Below are 10049 nucleotides of genomic sequence, written 5' to 3' on the forward strand. Positions count from 1 at the left end.
CCAGATACCTCATAAAATTTTGGGGAGATTAAAAATAATGATGGTTCTCTGAAAATTATTAAGCTGCTGACACATAAGTTACTAAACTGAAGGGAAATCTTTCTTCACGTACTTACGTATCACACATTAAGGGCTGGACACTGAAGAGAGACAGAAAGAGAGCAAAAAACATAAGAGCATGGTATAATAGAACAAGAATTAGAAAATAAGACTGGGTATCATTTCTCAGACTGTTACTAAATAGATCTGCTGCTGCTGCTGCTAAGTCGCTTCAGTTGTGTCCGACTCTGTGCGACCCCATAGATGGCAGCCCACCAGGCTCCCCCGTCCCTGGGATTCTCCAGGCAAGAACATTGGAGTGGGTTGCCATTTCCTTCTCCAATGCATGAAAGTGAAAAGTGAAAGTGAAGTCGATCAGTCGTGTCTGACTCTTAGCGACCCCATGGACTGCAGCCTACCAGGCTCCTCTGTCCATGGGATTTTCCAGGCAAGAGTACTGGAGTGGGGTGCCATTGCCTTCTCTGAAATAGATCTGAGATCCTAAGAAAGACAAATTACCTATCTGAATTTTCTTTTTTAGTTACAAAATTAAAGGGTTGGTCAAATGATATTTTTTATGTCCTTTTTGTGTGGATCACAATAAACTGTGGAAAATTCTAAAAGAGATGGGAATAACAGACCACCTGACCTGCCTCTTGAGAATATGTATGCAGGTCAGGAAGCAACAGTTAGAACTGGACATGGAACAACAGACTGGTTCCAAATAGGAAAAGGAGTACATCAAGGCTGTATATTGTCACCCTGTTTATTTAACTTCTATGCAGAGTACATCATGAGAAATGCTGGGCTGGAAGAAGCACAAGCTGGAATCAAGATTGCCGGGAGAAATATCAATAACCTCAGATATGCAGATGACACCACCCTTATGGCAGAAAATGAAGAGGAACTAAAGAACCTCTTGATGAAAGTGAAAGAGGAGAGTGAAAATGTTGGCTTAAAGGTCAACATTCAGAAAACAAAGATCATGGCCTCTGGTCCCATCACTTGATGGCAAATAGATGGGGAAACAGTGTCAGACTTTATTTTTCTGGGCTCCAAAATCACTGTAGATGGTGATTGCAGCCATGAAATTAAAAGACGCTTACTCCTTGAAAGGAAAGTTATGACCAACCTAGATAGCATATTCAAAAGCAGAGACATTACTCTGCTGACAAAGTTCAAAGCTATGGTTTTTCCAGTAGTCATGTATGGATATGAGAGTTGGACTATAAAGAAAACTGAGTGCAGAAGAATTGATGTTTTGAGCTGTGGTGTTGGAGAAGACTCTTGAGAGTCCCTTGGACTGCAAGGAGATCCAACTAGTCTATCCTAAAGGACATCAGTCCTGGGTGTTCATTGGAGGGACTGATGTTGAAGCTGAAACTCCAATACTTTGGCCACCTGATGCGAAGAGCTGACTCATTTGAAAAGACCCTGATGCTGGGAAAGATTGAGGGCAGGAGGAAAAGGGGATGACAGAGGATGAAATGGTTGGATGGCATCACCAACTCAATGGACATGGGTTTGCATAGACTCCGGGAGTTGGTGATGGACAGGGAGGCCTGACATGCTGCGGTTCACGGGGTCGCAAAGAGTTGGACACGACTAAGGGACTGAACTGGAACTGGAACTTGTCTTTAATAAACAATAGAAGGAAGGAAATGGGAGAGGCGTATCATAGAGTCCCTCATTACAACTTCTGTTTCAAATATTCCCCAACTCTCTTGCCTCTCTTTTCTTCCATTGTTTCATTTGTCGACTTCCAAACCTGATTGAATCCAACTATTTGCCTACTCCACCCTAGCAGTCAAACATTTCCAGTAAAGATTGTCTAAAGAAGCAGTGCAGTTACACCTTAAACGTGTGCTCTCAAAGATTAAATGCCACTCAAAACTGCCTGCAAGTTTTAGTGTTTTTTCTAGAAGGATAGCATTTTCATTTGTAAATATGACTATTTTACAGCTTTTCCTCTGCCCTCAAACCTCCCATATGTCTTCCTTTATCTTCACTCTTACATGATAACATCTTCTTCTACTTCATTGAGAAAACAGAAACCACTAGAAGTGGAGTCCATCATCTTCTAAGATTAAATGTTGCAACTTAACTACATCTATTTACTCTAGCCTTCCTCTAAAAAGATGAAGTTTCCATGCCCTTACCAAAGTTTAAACCCTCCACTTCTGCTCTGTTTCCTGTCTGCTCTCACTTTATAGGAGATTTCATTCTTAAAATTACCTCCTCATTTACCTATGTATCATCAATAACCCATCTATGCTGGATCATTCTCATCAGCATGCGAAAGAGAAAGTCAATGCTTATCTCTCTAGAGTTACCACTCAATTTCCCTGTTCCCCTTCAGTCTCCACCACTTTACTGAATCTATTATCCATGTAACCAAACATAAGAGACTATTCTGTGTCTTCATCTTAACCCCATACCAGCTTTTAACACAATCAATAACTTTTTTGAAACACAGCTTCCGTTATTGTATTTCATCCCGGTTTACATCCCATGTCACTGATTCTTCCTTTTCAGTCTCTTATCCTTACTTTTCCTCCTGACAGACCTAAGAGAAAGAGGATCTTAAAGCTCAAGGTAGCACATTCTTGTGTATCTATAATCTCTCTGCAGGTCATCTTGTTCATTTTCATGGCTTTGAGTATTATCTATATTCTGATGATTCCTAAATTTGTATCCTACTCCAGCCATCTCATGTGGCCTCCACATTCTCAAATCCAGCTGTCTGCTTCTCCTTTCCACTCAGAATTCTCATAAACAAACATCATAAGCTTAATCCCTCCAAATTGAACTGTCTTTTCCCTAAACTTCTCTCTATATTATCACTGTTAAAATAAATGGAACCAGTTGCTCAAACCAGAAACCCAGGAGTACTCTTGACTTGTTAAAAAAAATTCTTGACCTTTTCACCATTTTATTTTAAGCACCTTTCAAAGAGTTTGGCATATAGTAGGTACTCAGTAAGTTTTGTTGAATGGATGAATGAATGTATTAGATGCCTAATATGGACCAGTGATTGTGGAAATCATGTTACACAGAATTCATATTCTGTTCTGTAGATGAGGGAACTGTCATCAGTTTCCTCATAATAACTGTGACTTATTCAAAGGCACACATCATTCAGTGGCAGAGCTGAAATTTGAATTTAGGTATGATACCATATCATATCCCTACCATTGTGCTTCCCAGGTAAAGAATCTGCCCACAATGCAGGAGACACAGGTTCTATCCCTGGGTTAGAAAGATCCCCTGGAGAAGGCAGCAGTAACCCACTCTGATATTCTTGCCTGGGAAATCCCATAGACAGAGGGGCCTGGAGGGCTACAGTCTATGGAGTCACAAAAGATTTGGACAAAATTTAGCAACTAAACAACAATGCCTACCATCACTAATTCACCCTCACTTCATTATACCTCCTCTACTCATGATTAGAGAACTTATTATCAAATAAGTTTTAAGAACTATCATTCCACGTTTGAAATGCATTTCATATAATTTAATTGGAATAGAATGTCTAAAACAGGAAAAAATTTGACCAGACTTTGTACAATTTACAAGTAAGTCATTCATAATATTCATTACTGGTGGTAACACCTCTAGCAGCAATAGAAACAACCAGAGTAAACTCTTCAAGGATAGAACATTTTGCCTCTATTAAAAAATAAATGCATATTCATGTGTCATAATCATGGTCTCAAAGGCCCATACATTCTATATATGTAGGGTATGAAGGGATAATTGAAGTCATAGATTTAACTTTCCAAATGGCCTCTGGGATTGTGGTGAAATTTATTAATTAAAAATCTTGAACATCCAGGAAGAAGCCAATTATGCTTGATATATATGATGCCTCTAAGCAGTTTGATTTTTTTCTAAAAATAGAATTTGATCAATGATCGTTCTTTCTTTCTTTTTTTTAGATCCAAGTCATGGCTAGCAGTGAAGAAGAAAATATGACTCAAATTTCTGCATTTATCCTTTTGGGTTTTGGGAATCTCCATGGTGTTCAGTATCTTCTCTTTGGGGTATTTTTGGTCATCTATGTGCTGACTCTTTTGGGCAATATTGTAATCTTAACTGTGGTTTTGGCTGATCTCTCTCTTCATTCTCCTATGTATTTCTTTCTTGGCCACTTCTTCTTCCTAGAGATTGGCTACACCACTACCATTGAGCCGATGATGCTGAGGACATTGCTGTCAGATCATGTGCCTATTTCCTTCCCTGATTGTGCTTGCCAGTTTTATTTTTTTGCTGCTCTGGTAGCTACAGAATGCTTCTTACTGGCTGTAATGTCTTATGATCATTTCATAGCCATCTGCAACCCATTGCATTATTCCAGCCTCACGGACCACTGGGGTTGCTTACAGCTAGCTGCTGCCTCTTGAGTGGCTGCGTTTCTGGCACCCATCCTTCTCATGGTCCTCATTTTTCAGTTAACATTCTGTGCTGCCAATGAGATTGACCACTTCTTCTGTGATCTGAAGCCCATCATGAAACTGGCCTGCACTGATACACAAATAGCTGAGATAACCTCTTGTATATGCACCTCTTTATTTGCCCTTGACCCGTTTCTGCTAACTCTGGCTTCCTATACTCACATCATCTCCCCCATTATGAAGATTCCTTCTGTCACAAGAAAACAGAGAGCCTTCTCTACCTGTTCCTCCCATCTGACAGTAGTCAGTATGTATTATGGGTCTCTGGGCATTGTCTATGGATTTCTATCAGGGCCTCAGAATGAAAACTTATTGAAGTTGCTTTCCCTTTTGTATACAGTGCTTACACTTGCCCTCAACCCTATTATTTACACTCTAAGGAACAAGGATGTAAAAGTAGCTCTGAGAAAATTGGTATAATGATTTGTGAAAAGAAAGGTTTAGCTCTTGGTACTTTCTAAGAATCCCAACAAAGTGAAAATCTTTCTACAGGGTCAAGAATAGTTAATGTGAAATTGATGGATTTTCCTTTGTCCCATGAACTTTCTCCACATTAATGAACAGGAAGGGTACGAAACTTTCTTTTGTTAAATACTTTGTAGGTACTAGGCACTATACTATTCTTTGCAAGGATTGTTGTACTAATCCCTCATGGCAACATAGTAAGGTAGATATTGTTATTATCCCTACTTTATATATATCACAACTGGGTCCTAGAGATTAATTCACCTGCTCAAGACTATCCAGCCAGACAGTAATGCAAACAAAATATGAATTTGAGCCCAAAGTTTGTTTAACACCAAGTCTTTGATCTTTCCACTGAGGGTAGCCCAGAATCCTGAGGTGTCCAAAATGGTTGTCTTCAACTATGGAAGATATTACTGCAGATGACTTTTCTTGAGGGAGCATGAGTTAGATGTTAGGTGAGAAGAAGAAGAGAAGTAATAAAATGCAATCAAAATCCCAGTGTGTCTCCTTTTCCTATCTAAAGTCTGGATAAAAATGCATGAGATAGAAATGTAACGGGATTAAAATTGGTTTGAGTTTTCATTTCAGTATCATTTTATTAGAACAAAAGATTAAAGTCAACCTTACTGGTTCAATAAATCGAACCACATCCAAACAATGTAATACAGTACACTCATAAACAAACAAAAACAAGATGAAAGAATGAATCAGCTCTACATGTGCTGTTATGGAAAGAGCTCCAAGATCTACTACATGGACAAAAAGCAAGCTGCAAAATGCAATGTGTATAGTATGACATCGTTTGTGTAAATAGAAAGTAAAGAAAGAATATGTATACTTAGTTGTGGATGCATAGACTGTTCTAGAAAGATGCATATGAATTTGGTGATCTCAACTGCTCTTTAGTAGAAAAATAAATGCAGGGGAAATGTAATTTTTGAGGTAAGAATCATGTAAAGAATTCATGTTGATTTATGGCAAAACCAATACAATATTGTAAAGTTAAAAAATAAAATTTTAAAAAAAGAGTAAAAAAGAAAAGAAATTACCTTTTGAAAATTCACCAAATTTAACAAATCCTTGTAAATTATACAAATGGCAAAATTGTTAAGCATGAAGTACTTCTAGATACTTCGGAGGCTTCTCTTCTCTCACAAGTCAGTTATAATCTCTCTACGGGCAGGCACCTTGTCATTATTACTTTTGCATCTCCCTCATGCTGCTGCTGCTGCTGCTGCTGCTACTAAGTCGCTTTAATCATGTCCGACTCTGTGCGACCCCATAGACGACAGCCCACCAGGCTCCCCCGTCCCTGGGATTCTCCAGGCAAGAACACTGGAGTGGGTTGCCATTTCCTTCTCCAATGCATGAAAGTGAAAAGTGAAAGTGAAGTCGCTCAGTCGTGTCTGACTCTTCGCGACCCCATGGACTGCAGCCCACCAGGCTCCTCCGCCCATGGGATTTTCCAGGCAAGAGTACTGGAGTGGGGTGCCATTGCCTTCTCCAATCTCCCCCATAGCACCCTAAATACCAAAAATGTGCACAGTATAGATGTTTAATTTAAAAATTGTTACTATCATCCAGGATAGGGGAACTCAACACCCAGTTAGCATAGCAATTTCTAATAACTTGATGCATTCCCATTTGTAGAAAGGAAAACCCAAGGGGAAAAGTATGAGCTGTGCATGTGATGTTCTTCTTAGGCCACCATAGCAGTGCAACATTAAAGGCTGGCAAGGGGCTGGGCATGAAGTGAGAATGGTTTCTTAGGCTCTTCCTTGCACTATCACCAAGGTGCTCTTCCTTATAATGGAAATTTGTTCACATCCCTTCTGTGTTTAATCAACTTCTGACACAAGGATTGCCAATGAAGATCAGAATAAAGATCTCACACAATTTATGACTCCATGACTTGGCATACATTGTTTCCACTTTTGTCTCTGCCTCACCTCTCCTTGGTTAACTTGTTTTCATACTTCAAGGTTCAACTCAAATATTAAATGTCAAAGAGTCACAAATTCCATGATGCATTACCTGATTTTTCACCAACCTCTGTAAAGGTATGCCTTCATTTTTCCTTGGCTACTAAAGCACTTTGCATATATTTCTATTTTAAATTGACCAGGTTATACAGTAATATTTTCCATACATTTCTATCTCTCCACTTAATAATGAATTCTTTAAGACAAAGAACATGTCTTATTCCTTTCTGTCTCTTCCTCCACTTTCACCTCTAGCTTTTTCCAGCACCTAGAATGGGGACTAAACAAAGGACAGACATTCAAATAAACATTTAAAAATAAATACAATTATTAAATGACTTGTATAAAGTCACACAGTTAGTTAGGGAATGGGTCACACAGCTGACATCTAGCCAACTGTTCTTCTGTTATATAATGCTGCTATTTTTCCAGTTCTAAAAGTCTGAAATTTGCTTTGGTGCAAATTTGACAGTAGAATTTGCGGTGAGGACTGGGAAATCTTGAACATTTCTTCTTAACGTCACAGGCAAGCATTATCTTGAATTCTTAGAAAGGCAATGTAATTAATTAACTAGTGGGCTTCCCTGGTGGCTCAGATGGTAAAGAATCTGCCTGCAGTGCAGGAGACTCAGGTTCAATCCCTGGATTGGGAAGATACCCTGGAGAAGGGAATGACTACCCACTCCAGTATTCTTGCCTAGAGAATCCCGTGGGCAGAACAGCCTTGAAGGCTATGAGAAGACAGCGTGATTAATTAATTAATATCTTTAACACAGTCATTCAAAAGAAATTTAAATATAAACACCTACTATGCATATGGTACCTTTGTGAGCACAAAAAGAGTAAGGTTCATCTGAATTTACCATGAAAACTTTCCAGTCTAACCAGTAGACTACCTACACAGTTCCAGACATACAGCTCTCACCCAGTAAATGTTTGTTCAACTAAACCAAGCCAGTTCAATTCAGTTCAGTTCAGTCGCTCAGTCGTGTCCGACTCTTTGCAACCCCATGAATCGCAGCATGCCAGGCCTCCCTGTCCATCACCAACTCCCGGAGTTCACTCAGACTCACATCCATCGAGTCGGTGATGCCATCCAGCCATCTCATCCTCTGTCGTCCCCTTCTCCTCCTGCCCCCAATCCCTCCCAGCATCACAGTCTTTTCCAATGAGTCAGCTCTTCGCATGAGGTGGCCAAAGTACTGGAGTTTCAGCTTTAGCATCATTTCTTCCAAAGAAATCCCAGGGCTGATCTCCTTCAGAATGGACTAGTTGGATCTCCTTGCAGTCCAAGGGAGTCTCAAGAGTCTTCTCCAACACCACAGTTCAAAAGCATCAATTCTTCGGCGCTCAGCCTTCTTCACAGTCCAACTCTCACATCCATACATGACCACTGGAAAAACCATAGCCTTGACTAGACGAACCTTTGTTGGCAAAGTAATGTCTCTGCTTTTGAATATGCTATCTAGGTTGGTCATAACTTTTCTTCCAAGGAGTAAGCTTCTTTTAATTTCATGGCTGCAGTCACCATCTGCAGTGATTTTGGAGCCGAAAAAAATAAAGTCTGACACTGTTTCCCCATCTATTTCCCATGAAGTGGTGGGACCGGATGCCATGATCTTAATTTTCTGAATGTTGAGCTTTAAGCCAACTTTTTTACTCTCCACTTTGACTTTCATCAAGAGGCTTTTTAGTTCCTCTTCACTTTCTGCCATAAGGGTGGTGTCCAAGGGAAGATCGAATGCCTGACTTTCTGGGAATGGAACCGGCCTCTGTTGAGAAGATCATCAATTTCTAATACCTGTATTCCTAAATCTGGAGTCACAGGTATCGTAGATATGTGAATTGTAGGATGCTTTGGTGGGAGAGAAGTATGACGAGAACAGAGAGAGGGATATTTCCACCTAGAAAATTTGTCATTGCCTCCTCTGCAACACCAGTGACCATCTGCCAATAAGAAGGCAACACATCCATGGAGAGCAGCAATTAGAGCTAATTGGTTTTCTTCCCTTTAATACCTGAGACAGGGCCCCATTGAGATCAGGTAAGGAAATCTATTAAAGGCAAGCTGTTCTCTGCATATTACTTAATTCAAAGTACTTAAGGAGGCTGATTATAAGCCATGCTCTCCAAGGATAACTGAAGCACTAAATGGTGGTTTGTGTGAGTTTAAGGACTTGATTCTTAAACCAGAATGCAAATAGGAAATCCTTTGAGGAAAAACTTGAATTAGAGTGTGAAGGTATTGCCTTAAGAAAGGATACTTTTTAACAAGCCAGCCACAGTTCAATTTAGCCTGCATGAAGTCAAGTGAAGTGAAGTGAAAGTTGTTCAGTCATGTCCGACTCTTTGCGACCCCATGGAGTATACAGTCCATGGAATTCTCCAGGCCAGAATACTGTAGTGGGTAGCCTTGCCCTTCTCCAGAGGATCTTCCCCACCCAGGGATCAAACCCAGGTCTCTTGCATTGCAGACGGATTGTCTACCAGCTGAGCCACAAGGGAAGCCCCTTTGACATGAAGTCAAACATCTAGATAAAAGTGAAAAATTCAGGTAAATATTCAGTTGTAGGGGCACTGCATGTGCAAAATTTCCAGGTGCTTATTTGTGTTTTTCACCATCTGAAAGAATTATACTATTCAATCACGCTTACAAGAATTGGCTCACCACTCAGACTAGCTTCTGAGTCTTGGCTCTTTGACCTTAGACTAGTAAATTAGACTCCCTGATCTTCAAATCTCTCATGTGAAATGAAATGAAATGAAAATGAAAATATTGGTATCTACCTTAGCTCACTCAGTAAGCTATTATGAGGATTAAAAGAGATAACACTTGTAAAACCCTTGGCACGTAAATACTCAGTGTGTGTTATTATTTTAGTAGTTATCATTTTGATAATGATCATTGTTATTGGATGTCATTTGGCCTTTTCCTGCTTTGAAACAGTAAAGAAATATTGGTGAAAGTGAAAGTGTTAGTTGCTCAGTCACGTCCAACTCTTTGCAACCCCATGGACTGTAGCCCACCAGGCTCTTCCGTCCATGAAATTTTCCAGGCAACAATACTGGAGTGGATTGCCATTCCCTTCTCCAGGGGATCTTCCCA

At 39.9% G+C, this 10049-nt stretch overlaps 1 pseudogene; it reads left to right on the plus strand.

Annotated features, from left to right (window-relative positions):
- Nucleotides 1-3987: 3987 nt before the first annotated feature.
- LOC113887759 lies at nucleotides 3988-5940 on the plus strand (annotated as a pseudogene).
- Nucleotides 5941-10049: the final 4109 nt, after the last annotated feature.

This window comes from Bos indicus x Bos taurus, chromosome X, assembly GCF_003369695.1.
Source record: "Bos indicus x Bos taurus breed Angus x Brahman F1 hybrid chromosome X, Bos_hybrid_MaternalHap_v2.0, whole genome shotgun sequence".
Taxonomy (NCBI): domain Eukaryota; kingdom Metazoa; phylum Chordata; class Mammalia; order Artiodactyla; family Bovidae; genus Bos; species Bos indicus x Bos taurus.